Source organism: Notolepis coatsorum (assembly GCF_963971535.1).
Source record: "Notolepis coatsorum genome assembly, chromosome: 2".
Taxonomy (NCBI): domain Eukaryota; kingdom Metazoa; phylum Chordata; class Actinopteri; order Aulopiformes; family Paralepididae; genus Notolepis; species Notolepis coatsorum.
Window position 1 is genome coordinate 226,491,336 of NC_140166.1, and position 15,000 is coordinate 226,506,335.

At 49.0% G+C, this 15,000-nt stretch overlaps 1 protein-coding gene across 1 annotated transcript in view; it reads left to right on the forward strand.

The window, feature by feature from the left end:
- LOC311223827 (synaptotagmin-16-like) overlaps nucleotides 1-15,000 on the forward strand; it is a gene marked incomplete at both ends in the record, with an annotated part of 88,832 nt that overhangs the window by 26,833 nt on the left and 46,999 nt on the right. The window lies entirely within an intron of this gene.

The following is a 15,000-nucleotide window of genomic DNA, read 5'->3' on the forward strand; positions in this document are numbered from 1 at the left end:
TTCAGTTCTGAATTAGGACCAGCAGCTAAGTTCTGATCTAGGACCAGCAGCTAAGTTCTGATCTAGGACCAGCAGCTAAGTTCTGATCTAGGACCAGCAGCTAAGTTCTGATCTAGGACCAGTAGCTGGGTTCTGATCTAGGACCAGCAGCTAAGTTCTGATCTAGGACCAGCAGCTAAGTTCTGATCTAGGACCAGCAGCTAAGTTCTGATCTAGGACCAGCAGCTCCAGCAGCTAAGTTCTGAACTAGGACCAGCAGCTAAGTTCTGAACTAGGACCAGCAGCTAAGTTCTGAACTAGGACCAGCAGCTAAGTTCTGAACTAGGACCAGCAGCTAAGTTCTGAACTAACTAGAACCAGCAGCTAAGTTCTGATCTAGGACCAGCAGCTAAGTTCTGAACTAGGACCAGCAGCTAAGTTCTGATCTAGGACCAGCAGCTAAGTTCTGAACTAGGACCAGCAGCTAAGTTCACTCTTGTTTTGGCCTCACTACTACATTGGCTGCCAGTGAGATTCAGGACACAAGTAAAAATTCTTATAATCCTGGCTACATGTCTGAGCTACTGATCCCTCACACTACCATGCAGTCACAGGAAAACTGTCTTTCTCCTGATCCCATTCTGCCTTTGATTCTAAATTCCTCTAGAGTCCATTCTGTCTGATTTACATTAAAACAAATTTCATTTAGCTGAGGCTTTTATCCAAAGTAACAACAAGTCAGCAGGAAGGGCACAACTCTATCAGCTGAGTAACAATGTTCATCTCAACAGTGTTGAGTAATACAGTGTAGGTTAGTATATTAGGACAAGTGCATGACATGACAGTAAGGTTATTATTATTATTATTATTATTATTATTATTATTATTATTATTATTATTATTATTATTATTATTATTATTATTATTATTATTATTATTATTATTATTATTATTATTATTATTATTATTATTATTATATATATATATATTTTTTTTTATATTGATTGAAGAATCTTTGATGGCTAAAGATTGGTCGGGTTTCGGCTGTCCTAACTGTGGTGGGAAGTTCGTTCCACCATTGTGGGGCAAGGACCGAGAATAGGCGACTTCTCTTTGATGACCCTCCCGGAGCTCGGATAGGAGTGGGTCTGAGGCGGTCAGAAGATGCAGAGCGTAGAGGTCTTGAGGGTGTGTAGTTTGAGACCATTGACTGGAGGTAGGCTGGAGCCGTTCCCTTCGCCACACGATATGCCAGGTCGAGGGCCCTTGAAGCGGATTCGTGCGGCAATGGGGAGCCAGTGCAGGTCTTGTGCAGAAGTGGGGTGACATGGGCTTCGGTAGGTTTGAGATCAGGCGGGCGGCTGCATTCTGAATGAGTTGAAGAGGCTTGGTGGCGGTGGCCGGGAGGCCAGCAAGCAGTGCGTTGCAGTAGTCGAGGCGGGAGATGACTGTTGATTGGACGAGGAGTTGGGTGGCTTCTTTTGTCAGGAAGGGGCGGATCCTTCTGACGTTGCTCAGGAGGAATCTGCAGGTTCTGATTGTTGCTACGATGTGAGCGGAGAAGTTCAGCTGGTCGTCAAGGACAACACCAAGGTTCTTGGCGGTTGGGGATGCGGCCACAGCTACATTCTCCACTGTGATGGAAAGGCCGGTCAGCGGGGAGGATTTGGCCGGCAGGTGAAGCAAGCATCTGATAAGATGAAATCCTCCCAAATCCTCCCCCGTATCTCCTGCGGCAAACTATCTTCCTTTTCTCCACTCCTTGATATTAAATATACAGTACCACACATCCAGCTTGACCCCCCCCCCCCCGTATCTGTACATTCATATCTCCTTTCAATGTTTAAACACTCATCACATGATCAAAGCGACCGGCGACCTTTGCCACATGTCTTTCCCCCATGTCTTCTCCCAACCTTCCTCTCTGTCGGGCCTGTCCGAAATAAAGCAGTAAAATGCCAAAAAAATGTATAAAAAAAAAAGCTGTATGAAATCCACTTCTTCAGATGGGCCTTCCAGTAGATTTCTATAGTGGGTTCTGTGGGCGTCTACTGCTGTATACCGTCTGTCTGCATTAAGCCTCTTTGATTCTGCCTGGTGTTGTATGTTCATCTTCTAGTTTTGTTGCTGTATTTATGTTGATGTAAAGCACTTGTAACCTGTGGTAAAAAAATTAAATAAAAATAAGTTACTTCCTACTGTAAACAGATTAGTGTAGCCATATGTTCCATCTGAGATGCTGGTTTCTCAGAGGAAGGTCAGAGGTCGCAGAGTGGGAGTTATGAATGTAACAACAACTCTTGGTTCCTATGTTTAAATGGGTGATTCTGTGTATTTTATTATTTATTTTGGCACTGTTTCAAAGTATCAGCTATAACTACAATTCACTAAATGTACGAGCAAGAAAGAGAATACTTTTTGTTATATTTCAGAGATTATATTTAAATTCCTTGTGATTCTAACACTAAGTATTTACATAATGAGGATGAAGCCACTGCCCCACAGAATAGTCTCCCGCCCCACAGAATAGTCTACTGCCCCACAGAATAGTCTAATAATAATAATAATAATAATAACATTTTATATAGCGCCTTTCAGAAGACCCAATGTCGCTTTACATAGGGGGGGGGGGGGGAGAGGACAAATTAACAAACATAGTGGACAGACATAACATATACATATAAAGTGAGAAGTTAGGGGTTAAAGGCCAAGTTGAAGAGGTGGGTTTTGAGCAGTTTTTTGAAGGAGTCCAGAGTTGGGGCGGTGCGGAGTTCTGCGGGGAGGGAGTTCCAGAGGGTGGGAGCTGCCACACTGAAAGCTCTGTCCCCGAAGGTCCATAGTCTGGTTCGGGGGATGGAGGGCTGACCAGTGTCTGTGGATCGCAGGGACCGTGACTGAGTGTAGGGGTGGAGGAGTGGTCAGTGAGGTACTGAGGTGCCAGAGCATGGAGGGACTTGTGTAGGTGAGCAGGAGGGTTTTGTAGGTGATGCGGGATTTGATGGGGAGCCAGTGGAGGTGGATGAGGGTGGGGGTGATGCCACACAGAATAGTCTACTGCCACACAGAATAGTCTCCCGCCACACAGAATAGTCTCCTGCCACACAGAATAGTCTCCTGCCACACAGAATAGTCTACTGCCCCACAGAATAGTCTCCTGCCACACAGAATAGTCTACTGCCACACAGAATAGTCTCCCGCCACACAGAATAGTCCCCCGTGCCACAGAATAGTCTACCGCCCCACAGAATAGTCTACTGCCACACAGAATAGTCTACTGCCACACAGAATTGTCTCCCGTGCCACAGAATAGTCTACTGCCCCACAGAATTGTCTCCCGCCCCACAGAATAGTCTACTGCCCCACAGAATAGTCTACTGCCCCACAGAATAGTCTACTGCCCCACAGAATAGTCTACTGCCACACAGAATTGTCTCCCGCCCCACAGAATAGTCTACTGCCCCACAGAATAGTCTACTGCCACACAGAATAGTCTACCGCCCCACAGAATAGTCTCCCACGCCACAGAATAGTCTAACCGCCCCACAGAATAGTCTACTGCCCCACAGAATAGTCTACTGCCACACAGAATAGTCTACTGCCACACAGAATAGTCTCCCGCGCCACAGAATAGTCTACTGCCACACAGAATAGTCTCCCGCGCCACAGAATAGTCTACTGCCACACAGAATAGTCTACTGCCACACAGAATAGTCTCCCACGCCACAGAATAGTCTAACCGCCCCACAGAATAGTCTACTGCCCCACAGAATAGTCTACTGCCACACAGAATAGTCTCCCGCGCCACAGAATAGTCTACTGCCACACAGAATAGTCTACTGCCACACAGAATAGTCTACTGCCCCACAGAATAGTCTCCCGCCACACAGAATAGTCTCCGGTCGCCGTCGGTTGTGTGATAGTAAAGGGTTAACCTTCTGTCGTGTGGCAGTGAAAGGGTTACTGTAAATCAAATGACCGTAAAATCAAATGTATATAGATCACCACACATGGGCTGTGTACACGTCTTCTTGTACAAGTCAAGAAGAAACATCACAATAGATCACAAGAACCACCATAAAATCCAAATATGCGACACACGAGACTTACTGTAGCAAATGATCTGTACAGACCTCAAAGTTGCTCTTCTAAAGAAAAAAAATTATTCATCAGGTGATCTTTATTCTGAATGCCCACGACACTTTAGGCTTGCGTACAATTTGGCTGGTGTTGTGAAGGATCAGATTAAACCGAATATATATATTTATTTATGGATATATATTTACAGTAATAGTATTTGTATATCGTTTGATATCCCTTGTATATTCCTTGTACATATACACTGAATATCCCTTTAGTCTACTAACAGCCCATAATAGTTTCATTCTCTCATTGGACAAGAACCTGGCGCCAGCAGCCAAGCCCCTTGGTTCAAGTTCAATCGTGCCGACGAACATGTCGTTACTAGCCCCGGTTCCGCGTAGGAATACGTCTGGCGAAATACGAATGGTACTATTTGTTCACAGCGCATATATATATGGCGCAAGTAAAGTAGAACTTTCTTTTAGTCCCTTAGCCCTTAGTTCTTTACCCTCCAACCTAGTGGCAAGACGTTAAGCCTCACCCACGATACACGTGTGGTGCAGTATGGTCAACTTGGCCTCAGAATGGCATTGAGACATCGTGTGGATTAATAGTTGAATTGTCATAGTTTGGCACTATACCGTCGAGTGGGACGTATTTCTATTAAGTTAATAATAGTCTATTATGTATGGTGCATCGTTCGGTTAGAGTTATAAAGTGAGCAGTACCCCCATCGTTCCTCGCGTTATCTAGAGTCTTAACCAGGCTGGGCAGACCACGTGTGGTGCTTTCATCCGAGGAGTTCTGGGCCAGGACGAGTGGACCTGCACATTGGATTACTTTACCCGGACGACGGCGAGCCCTACACGGCTTGGATTATCTACTTGCTTTGGGTGCTTTGATTATGCCATGGATAACAGCCAACACTGCTGAGTGTTGGAACTACCCCCCGAGAGGAGTCCAGGTGAGACGGCGCTCTACCCCGAGTGAGGTCACCTCACGTCTCTTCGTTGTGGACCGGCAGCTACCGTCTACAAGAGGGCCCAGCTGTATTCATCTGTGGACCGAGGTTCTGTGGGCACCGTGTTCAGCACTCTGAATTCTCCCAAGAAATCGTTGGCCAGATGGGATATCGCCGGCGGCTCTCCTAACCCCCCCCCCCCCCCCTCTACTGACTTACAACCAGCGGGACCCCCTTTTAGTATATCCAGCTATAATCATTTAAGTACCATCGCTATAGTTCCCTAAAGAACCAGGTTGCATACTTGCTCCCTGCGTAACCAGAGATTGGACATTCAATGTTGATTTGCCTACGAATACTCATTTGCCTTACAAGTGCATTCAAATCATAAATGTCATTAAGTGAACGTTGTATATACCCTTTGCTATATAAAATATTCGATTTATACATTTGTGTGGACTTCGTTTCATGGTGGGAAAGTGTTCATCATATCTATATCATGTACTGTGTGGCCAGTAGTTAAAGTACATAATCGGTAGTGGTTTAATGATACCATACTTATCAATACAGTCAGGGAATTGTACCCCTCAGTTACAATTGGTCCTTCGAGCCGGAGGGTAACTAGTGTAATATTAATATAGTGTTATTAATATTGAAATGGCCTATGATGAACACTCCACGAAACGGTCCTCCTAACGTAGAACGCCCGCGGCGCAGACGACAGACACCTCAGTACTTAGAGGATTACGCTGTCAGTCAACTACCTAGCCTTCGACAAACGGTAAACGCGGTAAAAGTAGAAAGTAAAATTATGTCTGACCTTAACGACCAGGTTACCCCGACCACAGAGGCCCTAGTGGGTTCTAATGTAACTGACCAAGCTCACGGTGGGGACCAGGAGGGAGCTGACATGCCTTTACCCCCCGCCAATACCGAAGAAGTAGTCCCCGACCAGCCCCGGGAGGAAGACAACCCTACAGAGAGAGAACTCTGCACGGAAGAAGAGGAGGAGAGCGCAGAGGAAATAGAGCTCCAGGACTCCCCAACGAGTACAGCCAGGAGCGGCTCACCTCTACAACCGTCTTCCCCCAGCGAAGCGGAGAGGATGCTATCACAGGCGTTCCTCGTCAGCCTGACAGCCTCTACCGAACGCGATCGACTTCAGGGTGAACGCGATCGACTCCAGACACAGCAACGGAGCGAAGAATAGCGCATACGCCTGGAGATGAGACGCCTTCAGACGGAAGAGAATATGGCAAGAGACCGAGCAGACACCCAGCGCGCCGCTGACGGTGCCCAAAGAGAAGCAGAGCGCAACATCGCTCTCATCCAGCGCGAAGCAGAGCGCGACATCGCTTTCATCAAGCGCGAAGCCGAGCGCGACAGACTACAAGCGCAGCTAATGGAGCAGCTGATCACCAAGGCAACACCCTCTCCCTCCGCCAGGGGTTCAAGGAACTCGTCGAGACAACAGTCAAGGGCAGCATCCCCTAACCGAGCAAGCGACCCTGAACTTGACCAACAGACCAAGCCTATACCCCCCGCAGACCCCCTTCCCAGACCGGTCCAAGCGAGACCCAGCTACAAGGAAGGAGCAGCATACACTGCGGAGAAGCTAAATAAACGACTACAGGATCTAGAGGACCTGATAGAAGAAGAAGAGGGAGAGGAGGAGAATCAAGCCCGACGACAGCACAGTACTCCACCGGACCAGGAGGTCCAGTACAGCCCAGGCTATACCCCCGCGGCGCTGCGCTACAGACCCCCGACTCTATTCACGGGTGAGCACGACGCACGACCAGCCCCGAGGAATAGCACCTGGACCAGCGGGCCATGGTACCCTGCCGGTACCAGCCCACAGAGAGGCGCAAGAGGAGACTCGCCTAGGAGGTCTCTCCCCCAACGCTCGCCGATGTATCAGCCATCCACGGCGTCATACATTGCCACACCGACGTTTCCAGACTTCACCTATGAGAATCGAGCACAGTACACGGAGCTCCGGATGTGCTTAGAGACAATGATGGTGGATGTCGCTGATGAACGCCACAAGTATGCAATATTACTGAAGCACCTGAAAGTACCGCGAGCGCACAATATAGCGCTAGCCTATGCCACCTCTACGACCCCATACACCGCGGCTCTAGCAGCGCTGGACCAGAGATATGGACGTATATGGGATTACGTAATCCAAGAGATAAGGCATATTGACCGCCTACCCCCAGCAACAGACAATCGCTCATTAGACGACCTGTCTATAAAAGTGCAGTCCCTGGTAGGGATGCTGGGAGCGCAACGGGAAAAGGGTATGCACGAGCTATACGCCAACTCTAACGTCGAGAGGATTTTAGAGAAGCTGCCACCCGCCAGACAAGAGCGCTTCAGGCGGCAGAGAGACCACCGTGATCCTAACGGTCCCGAACCATCCCTCCTCGATCTAGCCGACTTCCTGGCGAGAGAAGTCAGCAGCTTACGACTGGATACGTTCGTGCGGAGCACACCAAGCTCCAGAGAGGGACCCAGGAGAATAAACGATGGAAGAAGATCGGTGACTGTCATGCACCAATCAGAATCAGTACCGAGCAGTAAGAACCACAGTACCCCCTCGAGAAAAGAGAAGTGGAAGATGGTGTGCCCGTACTGCGAGAAGGAACACTGGCTGTCACAATGTGACCTGTTCACAAAGATGAATGCAGAAGAAGTGAGTCAATGGATAAAGTCCAACAGGCGCTGTTACCGATGTGCGCGCAGTCACATGGCAGCCGAGTGCCGCCTAAAGAAGAGGTGCAGTCGGTGTGACGGAGCACACCTAGATGTCCTACACGACAGTAACAGAAGAAAGCCTGCACCTGCACCATCGAGCAGCACCAAGGCAAGTGTCATGTACATTGACCCCGCCAGCAGCAGCGGCGCCCAAGTGCTCTTAAAGGTAGTCCGTGTAACATTGAGCTACCAAGATAAAGTCATGGACACTTACGCCGTCCTTGATGACGGGTCAGAGAAGACCCTTCTGCTCGCGTCTGCTGCGGCCCAGCTGGGACTGCGGGGGAGCGAGAACCAAATGACGATTCGGACAATAAGAAGAGATTTAAAGACGATAAAGGGCGAGAATGTCTCCTTCACTATCGCAGCAAGCGGGCAGCCAGAGCGACGGTATAGGATTACAAATGCTTTCACCAGCCAAGAAATAGGACTATCGCAGTACACCTACCCCATCGCCAAGCTGATGGATAAATATGTGCACCTGCGTCAACTACCTATCCCACTCATAGACGGCGCCACCCCGACCCTGCTGATAGGCTCCGACCATGCAGACCTCATAGTCCCGATAGACCGGGTCCATACAGGACCCCGAGGCTGTCCTGCAGCAGTCGAGACCCGCCTAGGATGGACACTACAAGGCCCCCTCGCTAAATCTCTCAACCGAACAGCAGCCACTAGCTGCCTCCACTCCAGAGTGACGGAAGAAGACACCACTCTCCTGCAGCATGTCGAGAGGCTATGGACACTAGAGACAATGCCCTTTAAGAACGAAAAGAAAGACATTCGTTCTAAAGAAGACATTTACGCCATAAACCTCCTCGAGCAAGGGACAAAGAGAGTCACAGTCGGCGGAGTGATGAGATACGCAACTCCACTCCTGAGGCGAGAGGGAATGCCCACCTTTCACGCAAAGAAAGACGCTACGGAGCGGTATCTATTGAACACAGAGCGGCGCCTAGCCAAAGACCCCGCTCAAGAGAGTGTGTACCGCGCTGAGATTGAGAAGCTAATCACAGCGGGACACGTGACAAAGATTGACATTAAAGAGGCCGATCAGACGACCGAATCATGGTACGTGCCGCACCACAAGGTCCACCACAACGGCAAGGATCGCATTGTGTTTAACTGCAGCTACCAGATCGGATCCCAAAATCTGAATAAAGAGCTCTTGCCCGGCCCCACACTCGGCCCCTCTCTACTAGGCGTGCTACTACGCTTCCGCCAGGACAAGGTGGCTATCAGCGGGGATATCAAAGGGATGTTCCTGCAGGTGAGACTAGTGGAGGAGGACAAGCCCCTGCTGCGGTTCCTATGGAGAGAGGATCGGAGATGAGCACCCAGCCATCTACCAGTGGGAAGTCCTCCCCTTCGGAACCACATGCAGCCCGTGCTGTGCTACATTTGCACTACAGAAACACGTCGCAGAGGACCCAGCAGCAGATGAAGAGGTCCGACACAGTGTGAAGAACAGTTTCTACGTGGACAACTGTTTACAAAGCGTTTCGACTCAAGAAGAAGCCGAGGTTCTCCTACTCAAGCTACGCGCCTCCCTGATCAAAGGCGGCTTTGATCTCAGGCAGTGGGCCAGCAGCGACCCGCACGTATTGCGCAGCCTCTCCCCCGCGGACAAGGCTGCCAGCAGCGAGACCTGGATGGCGACAATCCCAGGAGAAGCCCAAGAAATGACACTAGGACTAGTCTGGCGCTTCAAAACAGACTCGCTCCACTATATACACAAACCCCTGACCACGGAGCAGGGAAGGTCGACGGCGATACCGACCACCAGACGGAGTGTGTACAGAACACTCGCCAGACAATATGACCCGTTGGGATGTATTCTACCTTACACCACCAGGGCAAAGATGATTGTACGAGCACTATGGGACAAGGACCAGGGCTGGGACGACCCAATACCCGCACACCTTGCCTCCACATGGAGAGAGTGGGAGACGGAGCTCCGCTCACTCCCAGGCGTCAATATACGCCGCAGCTACTTCCCACCCACAGTGAGGCCAGAGACATGCAAGATGGATCTACACGTCTTCAGTGACGCCTCCGAAGTAGCCTATGGATCGGTGGCCTACTTGCGTGCCCAAGAGAAGGGAGGAGAGATACACACTGCTTTCATCCTGGCTCGCTCAAGAATAGCCCCACGAAAGCAACAATCTATCCCGCGTCTAGAGCTCTGCGCAGCCCTAGCAGGAGCGCATCTAGCCACGTTAATCCAACGTGAACTCACCATTCCGGTGCACAGAACAATCTTGTGGTCAGATTCCACGACAGTACTCACATGGATCAAGTCTGATTCATGCAGATACAAGGTCTTCGTGGGAGTCAGAGTCACCGAGATTCAAGAGTTAACAGAAGCAGCGAGCTGGCGGTATGTGGACACCAAACACAACCCAGCTGACGTCATCACCCGGGGAATGTCCCTAGATGACCTCACCCGTCGCAACATCTACAGTGACGGACCTGAGTTCCTCAAGCTCCCGGAAGAAGAGTGGCCTACGCCCACCCCACGGGGGGCGAGTAAAGAGGAGGCTGAGAACAAGAAACCTATGTTCTGTGGACTGAGCACAGTCGCCTCCACAGACCCCAACATAGATGATTGCATTACCCTACAGAGTGCGCAGCTAAAGACATTCCTGTGGCACCACCCAGAGATTCAGTCCACTGCCGACATTTCAGCAGCTGACTACGAAGAAGCAGAACTTCTTCTACTACAACGAGCCCAGAGAGACTCGTTCCCCGACGAGCTAGACTGTCTACAGGGAGGAAAGCCCGTCCCATCAGACAGCAGACTGCTCCACCTGGCACCCGAGAGCGACGCCCATAATCTCATCAGAGTGGGTGGTCGTCTGCGGAGAGCCCCCAATCTACCGGATGACGTTAAGTACCCGATAGTCTTGAACAGCCGACACAAGGTCACAGAGCTGATCATAAAGAAATACGACGAGGATGTACACCACGCAGGAGCAGAGAGAGTCTTCGCGGAGATCAGACGTCGCTATTGGATACTTCAAGGAAGAGAAGCAGTGCGACGCTTCCAGCGAACCTGTCTAGACTGCCGAAAGTGGCGCGCGCAGCCCAGCATACCCCGGATGGCTGACCTACCTCCCTGTCGCCTCCGACTCGGCGACAAGCCATTCCACTCCACAGGCATGGACTGTTTTGGCCCGTTGTATATAAAGAAAGGAAGAGGAACCGAGAAGCGGTGGGGTATTGTATTCAAATGCATGACCACCAGAGCGATACATATCGAACTCCTTTCGACCATGAGCACAGACTCATTCCTTATGGCCTTCCGAAGATTCACATCACGGAAAGGAAAACCGTCTACATTGTTGTCTGATCACGGGACAAACTTCAAAGGCGGAGAAAGAGAGCTGAGAGAGAGCTTCCAAGCTATGGGCCCAGAACTTAAGACCCACCTCGCTCCATCCCAGATTGACTTCCAGTTTAATCCCCCGAACGCACCCCACTTCGGTGGAACCTGGGAACGAGAAGTACGTTCAATAAAGACAGCCCTGTACGCCGTGCTTGGGGCCCAGACTGTGGCGGAAGAAGTCCTAATGACAGTCCTCACGGAGATCGAGGGAGTATTGAACTCAAAGCCCCTCGGTTACGTCTCAAGTGATGTAGCAGATGTCGACCCAGTCACCCCCAACACACTCTTGATGGGGCGGCTGGACCCCGCGCTACCCCAGACAATGTACAGGCCTGAAGAAGCGAACGGCCGAAGAATGTGGAGGTACAGTCAAGTACTAGCTGACAAGTTTTGGAACAGCTTTCTACTCCACTACCTACCGTCTCTACAGACCCGCCAGAAGTGGGTAAAAGAGAGAGACAATTTGACAGAAGGAACAGTCGTCATGATTATCGACCAGTCACTACCCAGAGCTATGTGGCCGGCTGGCTGCGTAAGCAAAGTGATCACCGGTGCCGATGGCAAGGTCCGAGCAGCTGAGGTGCTCGTCCAAGGGCGAACTTACACACGACCCGTGGCGAGGCTAATAGAACTGCCCAGACTCCCAGACACTATCGATGACGACCATGACCCCACGACTTTGTGAGTTGACTGACCCTTACAGCGGACCTTGAGTGGTAGACAGTGCGGTTAATCTGTCTCTGTTTAGCTAATTAGGTGGGACTAATTAGGGGGCGGCTGTTGTGAAGGATCAGATTAAACCGAATATATATATTTATTTATGGATATATATTTAATAGTATTTGTATATCGTTTGATATCCCTTGTATATTCCTTGTACATATACACTGAATATCCCTTTAGTCTACTAACAGCCCATAATAGTTTCATTCTCTCATTGGACAAGAACCTGGCGCCAGCAGCCAAGCCCCTTGGTTCAAGTTCAATCGTGCCGACGAACATGTCGTTACTAGCCCCGGTTCCGCGTAGGAATACGTCTGGCGAAATACGAATGGTACTATTTGTTCACAGCGCATATATATATGGCGCAAGTAAAGTAGAACTTTCTTTTAGTCCCTTAGCCCTTAGTTCTTTACCCTCCAACCTAGTGGCAAGACGTTAAGCCTCACCCACGATACACGTGTGGTGCAGTATGGTCAACTTGGCCTCAGAATGGCATTGAGACATCGTGTGGATTAATAGTTGAATTGTCATAGTTTGGCACTATACCGTCGAGTGGGACGTATTTCTATTAAGTTAATAATAGTCTATTATGTATGGTGCATCGTTCGGTTAGAGTTATAAAGTGAGCAGTACCCCCATCGTTCCTCGCGTTATCTAGAGTCTTAACCAGGCTGGGCAGACCACGTGTGGTGCTTTCATCCGAGGAGTTCTGGGCCAGGACGAGTGGACCTGCACATTGGATTACTTTACCCGGACGACGGCGAGCCCTACACGGCTTGGATTATCTACTTGCTTTGGGTGCTTTGATTATGCCATGGATAACAGCCAACACTGCTGAGTGTTGGAACTACCCCCCGAGAGGAGTCCAGGTGAGACGGCGCTCTACCCCGAGTGAGGTCGCCTCACGTCTCTTCGTTGTGGACCGGCAGCTACCGTCTACAAGAGGGCCCAGCTGTATTCATCTGTGGACCGAGGTTCTGTGGGCACCGTGTTCAGCACTCTGAATTCTCCCAAGAAATCGTTGGCCAGATGGGATATCGCCGGCGGCTCTCCTAACCCCCCCCCCCCCTCTACTGACTTACAACCAGCGGGACCCCCTTTTAGTATATCCAGCTATAATCATTTAAGTACCATCGCTATAGTTCCCTAAAGAACCAGGTTGCATACTTGCTCCCTGCGTAACCAGAGATTGGACATTCAATGTTGATTTGCCTACGAATACTCATTTGCCTTACAAGTGCATTCAAATCATAAATGTCATTAAGTGAACGTTGTATATACCCTTTGCTATATAAAATATTCGATTTATACATTTGTGTGGACTTCGTTTCATGGTGGGAAAGTGTTCATCATATCTATATCATGTACTGTGTGGCCAGTAGTTAAAGTACATAATCGGTAGTGGTTTAATGATACCATACTTATCAATACAGTCAGGGAATTGTACCCCTCAGTTACAGCTGGTATTGGCCTTCGCTGTTCTAAATAAGATATCTGCACTAGTAGACCATCCGCATTTCACTGTATGCCCTGGTATGTATGTGACAAATAAACCTCTTGATTCTTCCAGTACAGCAGGTCTCTCCACGGTTCTGAAAATGCCAATACGTTGTGATTCACCTCCTCCCTATTCCGACAGCGTAGCGGCAGGGGGGGAGAATCCACTCTCTTTGTATGTATTATACTATCTTCTCTTTTGGTCTGGGGTGAGAGGGGTAATCTCCCACAGGCGCTGCCCCATCTATCTCACACACGCCTGACTAGAGCTCTGGGGAAAAGCACCAGTGTGAAGCTAGCGTGAATGTCCTGCAGCTACGGAACAGCTACGTGGTCTGGAGCATGTAGAGCGGTCTGGAGCTAAGGCTGTCCCCGAAGCCTGTTTTTGGGCTTCGAACTTCGTCAGGGTTTTTCGAACGGACGTTCGAACCTTCGTTTTTAATTAAAAAAATCCCAAAAATATATATATTTCAAAACGGTTTATTTTTTAAATTTTTTTAAATTTTTTATAAATATCCTCAAACTAAATCCTCAATTTGAATAAAGTGATTAATCTGATTAAATTTGTATTTTTTTAAAAATTAAATCAACTTTCTTTAATGAATATAACATAAGTTTTAATACTATAATATTAGTGTAGCCGCCTAATCTTTATCTGCAACTGTGAAGAAAACCCCCATTGGTTTAAACAGAATGATAGACACATAAAAAAAATATATATAAAAAAAGTTTTTAATAAAAAATTCAAATGTTTGGGGCGGCTGGGTGGTGCAGCGGAGATTGCGCTCGTCACCAATGCGAGAGACCCCGGTCTCGAATCCGGGTGTCAGCATTGCCTCCGGCTTGGGCCAGCCGTCACATACTAACTCGTTTGGCTGAGTTAGCGGGAAGGAAGTCGATGGGGTGGTAATCTGGCGTTGTGGACAGCGACACTTCACCAATGAGAGTCCGCGCTGTCAGGTGAAAAGAGAGCCGCTGGCTGTCTCCGCATGTGTCGGAGGAAGCATGTGGTAGACCTCAGGGCTCCCTTGACCGAACAGTAGGGGGCACATGTGCACAACAACCAGGTAGGGGTGGGGGGAATTGGCATAACAACTAAATTGGGATGGGAGGAAAAGCACAGAAAATCAGGCGGAGAAAAAGAGGATAAAAAAAAATAAAAATAAAAAATCAAATGTTGATTTAGAATTCGAATGCCAACGTAACGACCGAAGGTCCGAACGTTCGAACGTTTAGGCTCAGCCCTATCTGGAGCATGCAGAGCAGTCTGAAGCGCGTAGAGCGATCTGTATTACGTAGTAGTAGTCGTTTATTTGTCACGTATAAAGTACAGGTACATTACAGTGAGATGCTTGGTTCATTCACACACAGCTCATTATAGGAATTATAGGAATATTCCACAATTATTACATTTGGTAGTAATAATGGCACACATAAATTCACAACAACATGCACTCTGACTGGAGCACGTAGAGCGGTCTGTATTACGTAGAGCAGTCTGACCGGGTGGGAAAGTGTAGAAGCGAGCGAACGCATCTCACCTGTGTGGCTAATATGGAAAACGTGCACGTTTCAATGCCCACAGTGCCCACCGAACCTTGTGCCCTTGAGC